General features: G+C 42.7%; 1 pseudogene across 1 annotated transcript; it reads right to left on the bottom strand.

Moving 5' to 3' along the window:
• Positions 1-3,029: 3,029 nt before the first annotated feature.
• Positions 3,030-5,076, bottom strand: LOC140499371 (sodium-coupled monocarboxylate transporter 1 pseudogene; annotated as a pseudogene). Its single transcript, XR_011965420.1, has one exon. The product of XR_011965420.1 is annotated as a sodium-coupled monocarboxylate transporter 1 pseudogene (transcript).
• Between the last annotated feature and the right edge of the window lie 12,666 nt (positions 5,077-17,742).

Genomic DNA, 17,742 nt, shown 5'->3' with positions numbered 1-17,742 from the left:
TTGAGAGTCCCTCTCTACAGATATTTTATGGGCTGTGTGGGGGAGACCCTGCATATGTGTGTCTTTCTACTCTGCCATCTTGGCTCTGCCCCCCAGTTACTTTTTAATCTGATTCAGGAATCATTTGGGAGTGTGGTGGCCCACATCTGGCCTGCAAGTCATGTGTCTGACATCTCTGTACAGCATCTCTGCCCTCTGTCCCCATTATTTGACTCATGGCCCCAACCTAGCTCAGGCCCTCATCACTGCTTGCAGGAACTATTGAAAAACTTCTTAAAAAGAATCTTCACTTCCAGTCTCCCCTCTTTAACCCATTCTTTATAGGGCTGCTTCCTGTGGCACAAATCTAACTGAGTCACACTCCCACCCTAGAAACTTCAATGACTCCCTATTGCTTCAAGGATAAAATATGCATTTTTCAGCTTATTACTTAAAAATCTACTTCTACTCTCTCTTTCTAGGATAGCTGCTCATGGTTTCCTGTCATGCACTCTATAGTCCAGCCAAACTGGCCATCTTACTGCACCTTGAGCTCAAATATACATCTCCTGCTTTTGTGCAAAGGTTGGATCCCATACCTAACATACATTCCCTCCTTTTCTTTGTTTCTTTGAGAGACAGTTGGTGACATGGCACAAAGAATACCAGCACTGGAGTCAGGAAGACTTGAGTTCAAATTCAATCTCATACACTTACTAGCTGTGAGATCTTAGGCAAATCACTTTACCTCTCTTTGCCTCAGTTTTCTCAACTGTAAAATGGAGACAGTAATAGTACCTACCTCTCTGGATTGTTATGAGAGCAAATGAGATATTTGTAAAATGCCTGGAACATAGTAGGCTCTTAATAAATGTTTGATTATTGATTGAAAATAAGATAATATTTATAAAATGCTTGACACAGTACCTGACACATAATTAATAGTTAATAAATGTTTATTGAGTGCCAATTGAAAATAAGATAAAATTTGTAATGCTCTTAGCACAGTGTGTGACACATAGTAGGTTCTTAATAAATGTCTATTGATTGAAAATAAGATAATATTTATAAAGTGCTTAACACAGAGCCTATGGCAGGTTCTTAATCGATACTTGTTCCCATCCCCCACCACATGTAAGTTTTCTGAGGGCAGTGTGTATTTTATATTTATCTTTGGATCCAAGAGCCTAACACAGTGCCTGGTACATGACAGGTGCTTAATGAATTCCTGTTGGATTGGATTGGAAGCTCATTTTTGTTTTGTCCTGTCCTCATTGGAAATGGAGAACGATGCCCAGTCACATCCATCTTTGAGACAGATTTGTTCAGTCATCGCCTTCAGACAGTTTCTCTGGCTCCCAAATTTTTAAGTGAAACTTCTAAGTAGGAGACCATTCTCCCACATCTGTCCTCGAAGGATTATTCTTTGAGGGGGAACGTAAGGGCCTGACATTTCCCCACTTAGTATGGCAGGCTGCTCTGATCTCCTGTCTATCCCTGGGTTTGGCTTCTAATCATACCATACTTTGCTTTATGATTTAGCTCTGCTGGGGGCTTCCTGACCTGGCCCATTATGACCCAGAGTATCAGATCTATCTATATCTAATGCCCAGGGCAGTGTAGCCTAGGAACAGATCTCTATCCAATGGACTAAAGGGTGGAAGGCCATAAGATCTAAAGGAAGCTGCTGTTTTCTTAGCCTCCTCTGTAAAATCCCTGAATTTCGGAGCTGGAAGAGATCTCTGAGGCTATCTCTTCCATCCCATAGAAGAATTCTCTCTCCATCCTACCCAGTAGAGGTTATCCAGCCCCCACCTGAGTACCTCAACTGATAAGGAACCCCCTTGCTCCCAAGGCAGTCCATTTCACTTTTGGTTAACTCTCCTAAGTAAAAAGGTTTTCCTTAGACCAAGTCTAAATATGTCCACTCCTTTTTCTAATTTTGGGGTCAAGGAGACAAGTTTAATCCCTTCTATCGGAAAGCTCTTTAAGCATGATTGTGTCTCCCCTCCCTCCAACCCTACCATCAATTGCAGAGGCAGCTGAAGAGCATGGTGGGTAGAGCTCTGGTCATGAAGACCTGAGTTCATATCCAGCTTCAGACGTTTATTAGCTATATGACCCCAGACAATTCATTTAATTTCCCTTTGCCTCATTTTTCTCAACTGTAAAGTGGGGATAACAATAGCTCCTGTTTTCCAAGGTTGTTGTAAAAATCAAATGAGATAAAAATATTTGTAAAGCACTTAGACTAATGCTTGGCACATAGTAGGCATCATATATAAGCATATTTTCTTCCTTCTCCCCCCTCCTCCCAGCCTTCTCTTTTCCACTCCCATTTTTCTTTAGTTGATCTTTCTATAATAGCCTAGTCCTCTCGCTCTTCTCGTTGCCCTCCTCTGGATAGATTCCACTTTGCCAGTTCTAGGTGGTTCAGTGGATAGAGCAAAGGGCATACAGTCAAGAAGACCTGAGTTGGAATCCTGTTTCAGACACTTAACTTGGTTATGTGACATTGGGTAAGTCACTTAAGCACTCTGTGCCCCAGTTTCCTCATCTGGAAAATGGGGATATTAGTAGCACCTACCTCAAGATTTGTGAGGATCAGATGAATTAATGTGTTGAAAGCAATATACAAGCCTTAAAACACTGTATAAATGCTAGATGCTGTTGCTCTTATCTGCCTTAAAATATGATCGCAGTACTCATAACTAAATTCAGCATTCCAAATGTGGTCTGATCAGGGGAGAATACAGTAAGATTATCAATCTCCCCTTCGTTGGTTGCTGTTGTTTTGTTAAGTTGTACCTGACATTTGTTACAGATGAGGAAACTGAGGCAAACAGGGTGAAATGATTTACCCAGGGTCACCCACCTTGTAAGTGTCTGAGTCAAATTTGAACTCAGATCTTTCTAACTCCAGGTCCGATGCTCTATCCGCTGTGCTACCTCACTGCCCTTATCTTACTTAGGATATGTAAAAATCACCCACCCTATAGGGTGGTCACCCATTCAGAGCTGCTCCATTGAAAAATTCTTTCAGACCTTTCTTTTTTCTTTTCAGACCTTTATTTTTAAACTTCCCGAAGTAATTTATCAGTTTTACCCAAGGTCCTAACTGGGTGATGCTGAAACTCCTCGGTCCTTGAAAAAAAGTTTACCCAGTGTCATATCATCTCTCTTCAGGAAGTATTTGGAGTTTACAATCTGATTTTTGCCACCTGTTAGAAGGCTGATAATTGTTCCCACAATTACGGTCACTAATGTCCCCACAGTGCTTAGGTAGAGGTAGGAAAGGGAATATAAGCTATTCATTAGTAAAGTTCTCTCTGTAATAGTTTTCCACGGTGTGAAGACTGAGTATTCTGCTAAGCCAGTCCAATTCAGAGGCATGCTTCTACCTTGGGTACAATTTGCAGTGGAGAGGGGTAATGGTAATGTTCTCGAAGGAGGTGCAGGGTAAAAGTAAGCTCCAACTCCAATCCATATTGAAAAGCCAAATCCAAACATAAGGCCAATAAATGAACCAAGCGAGTTGGCATAAGGATTTAACATTCCCAGAGAAAACAAGCCCAGAAGAGGTCCTCCAATCATGCCGAATATGCTGAGTGCCGCCTGTAAAAGACCTCCCATAAATGATGCCAGTGCAGCCATGCCGATGCAAAGGAGGCCAAAGAACACACTTGTTCCTTGAGAAAGTAAAGAAAGAGTCTTTGGTGAAGGTGAAGTCAATTGCGGTTTGATGAGATCTTCCATAGTTACAGCAGCTAGAGCAGTGATACTGGTGGACACTGTACTCAACGTTCCACTATAAGCACATGACACAAAAAGTCCTGAGAGTCCTGGATAATTACGAAAAATATTAACTGCTAGGTAGGGCATGAGCTGATCTGGGGCTTTGATTTTGTGTGATGTCCAGGGATCACAGTGACGATACACTGAGTACAATGACAAGCCACAGAGAACCGCACAGATAAGAATGATCCAGAGTCCCACAAGATTTAAATAAAGGGATAGTTTTGCATGGAACTTGCTTTTACAGGCCAGGTATCTCTGAACTTGGGACTGATTGACACAATAAATGCTGCACCATGTGAAGGTGCCCCCTATTATGATGGACCAGAAAGTGTGTCTCTGAAAAGGATTGGGATTAAAGTCCCATAATTTTAACCTTCCCCCTTCCTGAGCATGTTGTACGATAGTTTTCATTCCACCTTGAAGTCTTAAAGTCTGAAAGATAATGGAAAAAAACCCTGCCACCATAATGACAGCTTGAAAAACATCTGTCCAGACAACAGCTTTGAGACCTCCCAGTGTACAGTAGAAAGTACAGACGAGGCCTGTTGTAACTACTGCACCCCAGAGTTCAAATCCTGTAACTTGATTCAAAGCAAGAGCAGGGGCATAAATGACAATGCCAGTGTAGAGTATCGTTTGAGTAATAAAGAAAACAGTTCCAAGAAGACGAATCTGCTTATTAAATCGAAGTTCTAAGTATTCATAGCTGCTGTTGACTCTGAGCCGGTAGAAAATAGGCATGTAGATCTCTGTGGTGATGATTACCACCAGGGCGTAGGAGATAAAGAAAAGACTGAACATGATGCCAAAGCGGTACACCTCGGCCGGCGTGCCCAGGATGGTGACGGCTGACATGAAGCTGGCCGTGAGTGACAGGGACACCGGTATCCCTGACATCTGGCGTTCTGCCATGAGAAACTCGGTGCCTGTCTGTCTCCCCCTTTCTTTCCATGCGTAGAATACACCAATAACTGATGAGATGAGTAGCATGCTCACAAACACCATGTAGTCCCATACCGTGAAGTCTTGGGCCATGGTAGCAGCTCACGATGGATGTACATAGAAAAGATCAAATCCTGAGAGATTTCCACCCAATGGAGGGTGATGTTTTGACACATGAAGTGACTCAGGAAATGTGGGGCATATTAATAGAAGAACAATTCATCCTGTTATTGGTCTTGGACCCTGATGTTTTCTGATTATATTGTTTCACTGTTCCTACCTTGCTTGTAAGCTCCCCACTAGACTTGAATGTAGTCTCTGCTGGGATGGACGTGCTATTTGTGGGTGTGCAGAACTTCTATGAGGTATTGCTCACCTGATTATGATGTCATAGAAGGCTGCCAATTTCTGGATTCAGGGGGAAAACTCAACTGAGGGTCTATCTCTTTTCTCTCTTAGTGTGTTGAGTTTAAGTCTCAGCTATCTTAGGGAGGGGGACTCTTCACATGCCAAGTATTGGACTAAGGAAAAACCTCAGTGACTTTTCTCTCTATAATGAGAGGGAGATCTGTCAGGTCCTACAACCCATGGTTATAGTTGGTCTTTTCTCTCTAGAAGGAAGCCTTTTGTTCTCAGGGGTCAAGGTCTTTTAGCCAATGAGAGGGTCCAAATTCTTTCATATGTCTTTAAATCACAAATTCCTTCTCACCAGGGCCAAGGTCTCTGCCCTAAGCCTATTTTTAACTTAGGGTAAGAAAGTCTTTATAATTTTTGCTTAATTCCCTTATGGGGCTCCAAACCCCTTTTATAGTCTACCCTCAAGAAGTACACATCTAATCTAATCTTGTAGGGAATACGAGTTACATACAAAATAACTGTTAATTTAAACTAAAACATTATTCTATAAGAGAGTTATGAGCAGTTTAAAGGGAGAGGGCACTTTTCGGTGGGTGATTTCAGGGAATGCTTCATGGAGTACAAGGCATTTGATCTGGGCCTTGAAAGATAGAATGTCAACAAGGAGAAACTGAGTATTGGCCAGCATAAACAGAGGTATGGACGTAGTAACTAATCTAATTTGGGTGAAACATAAAGTGGGAGAGAAGTCTAGAAAGATCAATTGGAGCCAGCTTGTGAAGAGTTTTGGCTTTGTTCAGTAGACATTTGAAGCTTTCTGAAAAGTGGAGGGATGAGATCAGAGCCGGGTATCAGGTTCCCTTGGGCAGTTATGATAGAGGGGGCCCATTATCAGGAAGAAAGTTGTTGTTGAGCCATTTTCAATCACTTTAGTCAGTCTTCCTGACCCCATTTGGGGTTTTCCTGGCAAAGATACTGGAGTGGATTCCATGTCCTTTTTCAGCTCATTTTACAAATGAGGAAACTGAGGCAAATGGAGTGAAATGATTTGCCACATCTAGTAAGTGTCTGAGTCAGGATTTGAACTCAGTCTTCCTGACTCCAGGCCCTGGACAAGTCACTCTGCTTTCCATGGTAGTTGATTGGTTGGTTGTCAACTCACCAATGGATTTGAGACCCTTCAGTTATTCTAAGCCTGGTTTAGCCCATCTCCCAAAACAGTTTACTGGAGTGTGACCCCTGCTCATGCAACAGCTTCCTTGAGCCAGAAGTGAGAGTTGAGTGAAGGTGAACATAAAAGGTGAAATCTCACATTACAGATCCTACTCTTCTCTGAACCCCCGGGGAAATGGAAAATACACCTGAATCTTTGCCAAGAAATCACTATGAACTGTAGGATCCAAGGGGGTCAGAAAGAATTGGACATGACTAAGTGGTTGAACAACAACAGTGAATTGGAGGGAGAGTAGACCAAAGGCAAGGAGTCCAGTGAAGTCCCTATTATTGAAGTGTGGCCATCCAAGATTTAGAAATTGAAAGGACTTTAGAAGTCAATGAATCTAACCTACCCCCCTCATTTTATAGAGGAAGAAACAGTGATTTGCCTAGGGTCAAATAGCTAGTAAAGTGTCTAAGACGGGATTTGACACAGACCGGGCTTAATGCAAATCCTGTGCTCTAATCTACTGCACCACACTGTTTCTCAAGGGAGAGGTGAGGAGGGTTTGAATGATGGTGATGGATTTGGGAATGAGGAAGAAGATATAGATGTGAGAGATATTCAGATAGAATCAACAGAATGTGGCAATCAATAAGATTTGGGGGTTACAAAACAGAAGGTTTTAGAAGTCTGGATTCCTGGAAAAATGATGGTCCTATTAACAGAAATAGGAAAGTCAAGAGGAGGAATAGATTTAAGGAGAAATGTTGGATATGTTGAGTTTAATAGAGACATCAAGGTAAAGAGATGAAGGAGGTACCTGTCGGAGACATGGGACTCATCTGATCTGATTTATTCCACTCCTGACTCTCTGGATATTCTCCATCATAGTATAGGGGCCTCCTCACACTGGAAGTTCACTCTGCCTTTTTGTCTCCTTCCTCTGATTGGCTATTTCTTCCCACCTCCATTTTAAGAAATTGCCTTCCTCTCTGGGCTCCACACCTAACTTTTTCAGATTTTCTCTTCCGTGCCCCTTGGTGGGCACCTTCTCCCCTCTCCACTTCTCAGCTCCTTTTTATGTGTTGCTTTTCCCTTTTAGAAGGTAAGCTCCTCCGGAGCAGGGGTTGCCTTTCTTTCTGCTTCCTTTTGCATTCCTGCACCTTATTACAGTGCCTGGCACACAGTAAACATTTAATAAATGCTTGTGGGCTTGACTCGACTTGGTATGGTAACTTAAGGAAAGAGCTTATTTACATACTCTCTCTCCCAGTAGAGTATAAACTCCTTGAGGGTAGGGATGATTTTCACTGCTTTTTTGGGTTTATTTTTGTCTACAGTTCCTGGCACATAGTAAGTACTTAATAAATGCTGATGGCCTTGATTTGAGAAATTCTATCTCTTCCAATAGAATGGAAGCTTCTTGAGAATAGGAGCTATAGAAGGTCACACACCACCTCTAGTGACAAGGCTTAGATTCAAACCTAGGTCTCCTGATTCAAAGCCAAGTGCTTTGTCCACTGTACTAAACCAAAGATGCAGAAGGGGTGCAAGTAGGTGTTGAGAGGCTGCTTGTTACCAAGGAAAATGGGCTGCCTGGACTTGGAGCTGGAATCTTGCCCCTTAAACTTACTTACTAATGGTGTGATTTTCTCCAAGTCATTTAACCTCTCTTGGCCTCAATCTCCTCATCTGTAAAATGGATATCATACTTCCTGAAGTATTGCTCTGAGGTTCACAAACTCATCCAGGATGCAGTCTTAGTGCAGTTTAAATGCAAGTGCAGTTTAAAGCCATTGAAGTTCTAAGGGGACTTTTGGGACACTGTGTGTGTGTGTGTGTGTGTGTGTGTGTGTGTGTTCCAAAAACTTCAAAGTACTTTGTGTGTTAGTAACATTTCCTTTAAAAATAAAACAAATTTTTATTTTTATACTAAATGATTTAAAAAGAAAACCCTCTACCTTTAAAGTCAGAGAGCCTGGGCTAGCATCCCAGCTCTGCTGCCTATGATTTATGTGACTGGGCAAATTTCTTCACCTCTTCAGGGTCTCAATGTTCTCATCCACAAAAGGAGGAGGCTAGATTCCAGCTTTCAATCTGAGAGCCCAGGATCCTAGGACCAGAAAGCTGCATTCAGATGACAAGTCAAATAACCATCTCGATTGTGTGCAATGAGGAAGGAAAAAACCTTGGAACTTCCGCTTCGGGAGATATGGACTCTCTGATGCTAGGATTTGCCAGTCTATTTGGGGGCTCCAGGGAATGAGGTTAGACCTTGGATTTTGACTCTGGTGGCTTAAGACATTTTCATCCAATGATAGTTACTTTCAGAGGGAAATTTTCCATGTTAGATGGTCCTGTCATACTATGCTTGCCTGATATTGACTTGTAGTAAACATGGACAAGTTCCTCCATGTTCCAACTCATTATGGAGAGATAATTTAAAAATGCCTCTGCTGTCTATTACTGAAGCCAACCCCTTCCCTAGACTGATGATGGTGATAGCTGAGGGTAACTTGTAGCTGGCAATATCTCTTGAGACTTGAGAGAATAATAATTCTCTCAATTCTGCTCATTTTTCCCCCACCAGACTTCAAATAGAAATGGTTCTGGAACAAGTCAATATCCAGCCAGGATTCTTTTTTATTGAATGTTCTTCAGGTTATTGCACAGGTAGATGAATGAATGAACTTCTCTTTCTCCTTTCTCTTTTCTTTCTTCTCCTTCCCCTTCATTTTCTCTCTTTCCCTTCTCCTTCCTCCTCTTCTCTTCCTCTTGAAGAGACAACATATGGGTTCAAATCCGCCCTCAGAGACTTACTATCTATCAAATAAGGCAAGTTCCTTAACCTCTTTATACCTTAATTTCCCTTTCTGTAAAATGAGGGATTTGGATTTGATAGCCTAGACAGGGGTGGGGAGTCTGTGGCCTTGAGGCCATCCTACCCTTGGAGGAGGTCCTTCTAAATTTAAATGTAGGATATTATGATTGTATCGATGTGACCTTGGGTAAGTCCCTTAACCTCCCCAGGCCTCAGTTTTCTCCTTTGTAAAATGAAGGGGTTGGATTTAATGGCCACCAGGGTAGCTTCCAGCTTTAGGTTCTGAAGGCTAGATCCTCTAATAAAATCCAAATTCATGCCTGGGGGATGTGCTTTTTCTCCTGCCCAAGTCTGGGGCTTCAAGCTGATACAGCTGAGGAAGTAGGAGCAGCCAGAGACCTTAGGTGTTTGTAGTTGGCTCAGCCTCTCAGGTCCAGGGTCACCTCCAGGCCTGACCCATGAGGCATTAGAGGAAGGTCTTCAGCTTCAGCAGAACCACTTGCCATTAGTCAGGGCTAAATGACTCCAGTGATCTCACACGCCTGGGCTGCCTGCCCTACATCGTTTTGCAAAAAAGGAAAGGACTTATTAGCTCATAAAATGACTGGGAGTGGGGTGGGGGTAGGCTAATTTGCAACCCAGCTCCTGGGGAATATAAATGACCAGATTTTTCCTTGCCCAAAAGACAACAGCAGAAGGTTATCTTTTGCTGTATGCTAGCTGTTAATTAGAAGGACGCTTCAGATCATTAGTTTTTGCTCAGCCCTCCCTCCCCCACCCCAATTCCTTAAGAACAGCATAACTTGGCCTGCTCTCATCCATTTGCTGTTAACCTGCCTGGACCTCAGCCCTCCCACCCTGACAGGTGAAAAGATCAATTCCTGATACCCCGAATTCCTTCGGAGTTCAACAGCTGACCTGGCAGTGCACAGATATATAATAATTCCCTGCCTGTGGACTGAGCCTTAGGAATCTCAGCATTCCGATAGTGGATTATCATTCCCTCTTTACAGAAGGGTAAACTGATTCTCAGAGAAGTGTTATGATTTGTCCAAGGCTACACAAAGTATTATGGGCCAAGCTGGGACAAGAAACTAAGTCACCTGAGCCCCCCCACCCCACCTCTTCCCATTCCAGCCTCCTACACCCATTTTGTTTTTGAGATCTGACTTTGGACACGTCTTCCTATAGGGCGATCCTTTGATGAAGGATTCTGAGGCTAATTACAGGGACTAATGGACTCCCAGATCAAACATTCTATGTTCTATGTTCTAACAGTATATGCTCTAAGGTCTATTCTAGCTCTGCCATTCTCTGATGTTTTCTAACGTTCTGTTTTCTAAGGCTCCTTTTAGTTTTAACAGTCAGTATTCTATGTTGTAATAGTCTGGAAGTTCTAAGAGCCATTGCAGATAGAACATTTTATCTTCTGCAACATTTTATGCTCTAAGGTCTTTTTGGAGCTCAAACATTCTGCATTCTAAGGTCTCTTCCAGCTCTAGCATTCTAGGTCATGTGTTCTAATAACCTGCGCCTAGGCTGCTTTTTATCTCTAACATCCTATGTTTCCTGTTCTAGCAGTCTGTGTTCTAAGGTCTCTCCCCACTTTCACATTTTATGCTCTATATTCTAGCATTCTGTTTTCTAAAGTCCCTTTTACGGGATCTGGGAGAGGATTTTTTAATGTAGACATAATTGAAATGCATCAGTGTAGTTTCTATAGGGAAGTACCTGCATTTTTTGATGTTATGTGATCAGTCACTTCTATTTTTATTGTAATGTGGTTTATAAACATCATCAAATGAGATAATATACGTAAGGTGCTTTGCAAACCTTAAAAAGCTATATAAGTGTTAGTTATTATTACTATTTTTATTAATATCTACTATTTGTCTCTATCATTCTGAAATTTTATGTTCTAACATTCAACATGTTAAGATTCCTTCCAGTTCTACCATACAGTGTGCTGCATTCTAATCTTCTGTGATCTAAGGCACACTCCAACTCTAACATTCTGCATTTTCACATTCTCTGTTGTGATTCCTCTCCCCAAATGCCCTGTGTTCTATGGTGTTTTCCAGTGTGAACATCCTGGGTTCTCTGGGTCTAGAGTCAAAATATAGGGAAGTACCATTGCCTTTTAAAAGATTAGTGATTCTCAAAGTGGAGCCTGAGCATCCTCTGGGAGCCCCATGTGAAATTAGCCTTCATTGAATATCAGGCAAAAAGCATGATTCCACTGAGCTAAAATTCATTTTCTTCTCAATGAATTACAGGAGTTGAGGGAGGGTAATGTATAAGCATTTATTAATCACCTATTATATACCAAGCATTATACTGTGTGTGTTCATCCTTCATTGCCAAAGAAGACCATGCCATCAGAGAAATGATGACATGACTTGCACTTGGCTTTGTTTTGAGTGAGGGAGGGCTGTGCAGGTCACCAGCCACACTTCTCCTCCAGAGCCATCTGAGTCCAGCGACCAGATATTCATCAGGATGACTGGAGATGACCCAGGATGAGGCAATTGGGCTTAAGTGACTTGCCCAAGGTCACACAGCCAGTGAGTGTCAAATGTCTGAGGTGAGATTTGAACTCAGGTCCTCCTGACTCCTGCACTGGTGCTCTATCCACTGTACCACCTAGCTGCCCCCGAAGCATTATACTAGGTATTTAATGAAATCTAGCTCATTCCATCCACACAACTAGGTGCTATTTTGAGATAGGTGCTATTACTATCCTCACTTCATAGTGGAGAAAACTAAGGAAACTGAGGAAGAAATAAAGCAGCCCCCATTAAGCTTAGCTGCCCACAAGGCAGAAGGTCCTATCCCAAGCATGTAGTTAGTGAGGATCTAAGGGCAAATATAGTGAACTGGGAGCCAGGGGAGCTGAGTTCTAAATCTGGCTTTACTAGGAACTTGCTGGGAAGTTTTTGATTAAATCATTTTCTGCCTCAGTTTCTTTCCCTGGAGATGGAGATAATCACTTGTGCATTGAAAACTGATTAGGAAGCTCAAATGAGAGAATATTTGCGTCTCCCATAGAATATAGCATGGGACTGGGCACACCCCTCTCTCAATTTCCCATGAAATTCTACATGTATTTGTTATTAACTTTAAGGGGGGTACTTTGTAAAACAACCGTTCTTGCTGTATCACCTTAGTCAATATCGTTCTCTAAAAGCTTATTGAAGTCTAGCTGGTTAATTGATATCAACTGGTAATCATGAGAAAAAGCTCACTAGTGGGGACTCTTGAGCTATAAAGAATGAGTGAATAAAGCACTGATTAATTAGGGGTCTAGTAGGTTTAAAGCTCTGTTCTATGGTACTTTAATTCCTGAGGGGAGTTGGAGCAGTTGTTCTTTGGCCACCCCAGTGGCCAGTGAGTTTGGGAGAGTAAATCCAGACCCTGCAGTGCCCAAATATCTGATGGCTAGCATATGGAAGAGGGTTTAGCTTTCTTCTGCTTGGTCCCAGAGGGTAGAACATGGAACAGAGTGTGGATATTACCAAGAAGTAGTTGGAGAAGTCCTGTTTGGGGGGACTTAGAAAATTCTAAACAATGAGAGCTATCTCAAAGTAGATTGGGATATGTCAAGGGGTGGTTAAGTCCTTGATCACTGGAGGTCTTCAAGCAGAGACTAGATCACTTGCTGGGTGGGATGTCCAGGCAACTATTTTTCATGTACACGTTGGACTGAATTGCCCCTAGGTCCCTTCTTAATGTGAGAGTGTGTTTCTGGCATAAAAAACCTCGGGTTCAGATTCGGGCTTTTCATGACCTTTTCTAAGTTCAGATACTGGAGGTCCACTCAGTGGCCTGAGGCAGGGAGGAAGAGGGGCTTCCAGTAGATGTGCCAGCTTGGATACCTCACTTGATCTCCCAGACTCTTAGTTTTCTCATCTATAAAACGTGGCCCATAAATACCTGCCATGCCTATTTATTGTGAGCCAAGTTTCTAGTGGGGATGGAGAGACAAGCTCTAATTCTCCACACTCCCACAACACCAGCCAGAACTCAAAGAAGGAAAGAGGGCTAGAAGAAAAGAAAAGAGAAGGGAAGGAGAGAAGAGGAAAGAGAAAGAGTAGAAAAAAAGACAGAAGAGGAGAGAGAAAATAGAAGAGAGGAAAAGATGAGAAGAGAGGGAGAGAAAAGAGAAGAGGAGAGAAAAGAAGAGGGGAAAAGAGAGAGGAAAAGAGAAGGGAAGGAGAGAAGAGGAGAGAAAAGAAGGGAAGAGAAGAGGAGAGAATTATGCATATGGAGAAAAAGGTAACCAAAGGTAAACACATGTGTGTGGTTTGTGCAATATCTAGACTGGCTTCTTTAGTCTTGATTGTTTTTTGAAAGAACTCTTCCTGTGCCCTCTAGGAAACCTTCAGGCTTTGCATTTCCTGCCCACTGGTTTGTCTCCTGAGCTAAACCCACAGAAGTTCGGTGACTGGGAACAGAGTTGGGAGGGTGTTGAGGTTTTGGACTCGCTCATAACTCTCGGCTCGCCTCCCCTGCAGTACAGTTGAGGTCACTGTGATTTCCTGTTACCTTGTAATAATTTATGACAAGTCTAATGTACGGCTGTATGAGCTCATCTGTATTACAAGCTATTGTTTTACTCGAGTAACAGGAAATGTTCCCTGGCATCACTGTGGGGTGATTTATGGCTTCCAGTATCCCTGAAATTGGGATGGACCCAAGTACAGACTTGTTTCCCTGGGGGAAATGCCAGACAATAAGGGTGGGTTTTATTTGTGGGAGGCAGAGTTCAGAATTTTTTTTCAACAAAGGGATAGAGAAATTTTAGAAAGCAAACCAGACACCTTCCTTCCTTTCTCTCTGTTCCTTCTTCATTGTGGTATATTGGATTTGAACATAACCATTGACCCTCCTGTCCTGCCCAATTCTTCTGACTCAGGAAGTAGCATGGTCTAATGGACTGAGTTCTGTACTTGGGAATCTGGATGACCTGGATTCTAATCCTGTCTCACAATTCTCAACTTTGGGATTTGGGGAAAGTAATTTATCCTCTTTTGAACTTTAGTTTCCTCATCTGTAAAATGAAGGTGAGGTGACTAGATGGCCTCTAAAGACCCCTTGTAGGTCTAAATCTATGATCTGACAAAACTCCCTTCCCTCACCATCATTCCTCTATTAGAATGTAATGCCCCCTTGAGGGTAGGAACTCACTAGTGCCTTAACTGGGCAGTTTCATGGTGCAGTGGGTAGAGACCTGGGTCAGGAGTCAGGAAGACTCATTTTTCTGATTTTAAATCCAGCCTCAGACACTAGTTAACTAGCTATGGGACCCTGGGCAAGTCACTTCACCCTGTTTGCCTTAGTTTCCACATCTGTCAAATGAGCTGAAGAAGGAAATGCAAACCACTTGAGTATCTCTGCCAAGAAAACCCCAAATAGGGTCACAGAGACAAAAGCAATGGATGGAAGGATTTACTGTCAGCTCTAGCTAGTGGGGGAGATCAGACGACTGGAGGGGATCTTAGCAGGGAGGGAGGGAGAGAAATCCTAAGGTGGTGGTTGCTGTTCAATGGTTTTCTGTCCTCTTTGTGACCCTATTTGGGTTTGTTTGTTTTTTGGCAAAGATAGCAGAATGGTTTGCCATTTCCTTCTCCAGCTCATTTTACAGATGAGGAAACTGAGGCAAACAGGGTTAAATGATTTCCCCAGGGTTACCCAGCTAATAAGTGTCTGAGTCTGGATTTGAACTTTGGTCATCCTGACTCCAGGCCCAACACTGCCCATAATAATAGTAGTAGCTAACACTTATTCAGTGCCTGCTATGTGCCAGGAGCTGTGGAAAGTACTTTACAAATATCTCATTTGATCCTTACAACAACCCTGAGAGATAGGTTCTATCATGACATCTATTTTATAGTTGAGGAAACAGGCAAACAGAGGCTAAGTGACTGGGCCAGGGTCACACATCCACAGTTAGTAGATATCTGAAGCCACTTTGGAACTCAGGTCTTCCTAACTCCAGGCCCAGTCCTTTGTGTGTCCTAGCTGCCTGGGGAAGGAGAAGGGTGGGGGAAAGTCCTGAGAGTCAAGGGCAAAGCTGGGAGTGAGGTAAACATGAATTCTTAAATGATAATCCCAGGAGAGAACTCACCAATCAGGGGAGGAGACTCAGGAGTCCTTCCCAGGAGAAGGTTGCTGGCATTGAGGCGCTAAAGTCCAGAGTCAGAAGCCTAACATGAGAGCATTTTCTTAAATGGGCAATATGTGTGGGCAGGTGGGGAGAGATGCTCATATCCATATATATGACAGACATCACTAAGGTAGGGCAAGCAGAGCTTTTCCCCAATTCCACAAATTTAGAAGGTAGTTGCAGTTGAGTAGTTAAAAAACAAAGCTTAGCACCTAGTTAGTAAGGACAGTTAGTTGAAATAGGATAATCATGGACTGAGGGGAGCTTTTACTCTTCATCCACAATTACTCATTCCCACCATCCTATGGCCTCCAAAGCAACCTCCTCCCCCTGTACCCATTTCTCAAGGTTGCCACCTTTTTCCGGGGAGGTGGCATGCTAGCCACCTACTCCCCACCCAGCAGACAGTGTGGGTTTGTGGCTGTTTGGTCCAAATGTCTTAATCTGTAGTCTAGATGCATGATTCTGCATCTAACCTCCAAAAGAGAAGCATCCTAATCCACCCTACTTTGACTTGAGCTCCTATGAAAGTCAAACATAGAGAGGAGTCCTCAGCTTAGGAGGATAGAATGATCCCTTACTGAAATCTGGGCTATTTCAGGAGGGTCTGGGGGAAGGAGAGTAGGGGATGCTTCCTTGATGCCCCCAGGTACTCAGATCCATAATCTGTTCACAATAAGATGTGGGAGAAAAGAGAAATGGAAGGGGGCCCCACGTGTAGGGGGATCTGATGTTTTTCTACAGACCCCAAAGCGTTAATTATCCTGTCAGCACACTGCTGATACAGTAACCAGGGAAGTGCTACGCTGGTCCCTTGGGCATTCTTAGGCATACCATTTAAAATATGTTCCAGCTTCTGAACTACCCACTAATTTAATAGTAGGAGCTGGGTGCCTTGCCCCTCCTTAGGGAGAGACTATGCTTTATGTCTCTTTATGAATAAGGATGAAAAATGACCCTGGGATATTTAGTAAGGGGGATACAAATTAACCCAGTTTGTACTTCCCTCTGCCTGTCAAAGATCCAACCAAAAACACTGAGAAACTGCTGGTGCTCCTCTCCCTAGAGCCAGAGGGATGGAGTTGGAAGGACATCAGAGTCCAACTTGACCCAGAATCCTCTCTGTGTGATTCCTGACAAGGGCTCATCTGATTGTTGCTTGAAGATCTTCCAGGCAGTCCATCCCATTTTCCAATAGCTTAATTGCTGAAAAGCTTTTCCTTTGGAGTAAGCTCGAATTTACCTCTTTGTCACTTCCTCATGAATGTAGCTCCTGGTTCCGACTCTGGGGCCAAGACAAACAAAGCTAATACCTATTCCACAGTGGTGGCAGTGGTTGTTCAGTCATTTTCATTATATATAACTCTTCATGACCTCACTTGGAGTTTTCTTGGCAAAGATACTGGAGTGGTTTACCAATTCCTTCTTTATCTCATTTTACAGATGACAAAACTGAAACAAACAGGGTTAAGTGACTTGCCCAGGGTCACACAGCTAGTATGTATCTGAGGCTGGATTTGAACTCAGGTCTTCCTAATTCTAGGCCTGGTGCTCCATCTACTATGCCACCTACCCTTCAAATACTGGAAGACAGCTATCATATTTCCCTTGGGTCTTCAACTCCCCTGGCTAAACAAACTTATTTCTCTCTATAGAAAGGATCAAATTAGTCCATAAGTTCGTTAATCAATGGGCAAGAAGACTTATTCAACCTTGAAGCCCACATTCTGATTGATGCCTCCCTCACACGTAACTACTCACTTATGTAAGTTAATAGGAAGAGCCCTTAGACTTAGAGATGGGTCACTAACCCTAAAACGATTAGGCTCCTCTCCTCTGGAGTCCAGTCTGATGTCTTGTAAATTTTAGGTGTCTAATGAGCATGAAGTGTCTAATAAAGGCTTGTTGAATTGAATTCAAGTCATAGGACTATAGAACAACAGTTGGAAGGGACCTTAGAAATTATTCAGTCCAATTCTCTCCCTTACGGATGAGGGAATTGAGTCCTAGAGAGGTCATGTAGGTAAGAGAACCAAAAATTCAGTCAAGGTGCCCTGAATCTCAAATCTAGGAGAATTAAAATCACACCATTAGAGCACCTCTTGGGTACCATTTAAATATGCCCTGAAGTGCTCAGAAGTAAATGCCATAATCAATGATAATAATAACACCACCGATATAATAGCTCTCTTTTGTCTATTATTGTCCCAAAGATAGCTTAATTGAACCTGTGGAAGATGAGCTGACAACCCCATGCTCTTGAATTCAATGCTAAAATGGCATCCCCCAGGGCAATATTCTCAAGACCTTTCAAATACTCAAATGGATCTATGATCTCATCGATATGGGGCTTCCCTCCAATGACACAATCCATAGAACCTTAACTGTAAGTGGCAGAACTGGAGCATAGTGACTCATCCCAGGATTGTTTCCATGTGAACATGGAAAAAGAGGGAGGTGATAACAACATTAACAATTATACAACAAGCTTGCATGAAGTACCTTCTACTCTGCCAGGTG

This window comes from Notamacropus eugenii, chromosome 4 (assembly GCF_028372415.1).
Source record: "Notamacropus eugenii isolate mMacEug1 chromosome 4, mMacEug1.pri_v2, whole genome shotgun sequence".
NCBI lineage: Eukaryota > Metazoa > Chordata > Mammalia > Diprotodontia > Macropodidae > Notamacropus > Notamacropus eugenii.
The sequence above is the reverse complement of the archived record's forward strand: the minus strand, read 5'-3'. Positions and strand labels throughout refer to the sequence as shown.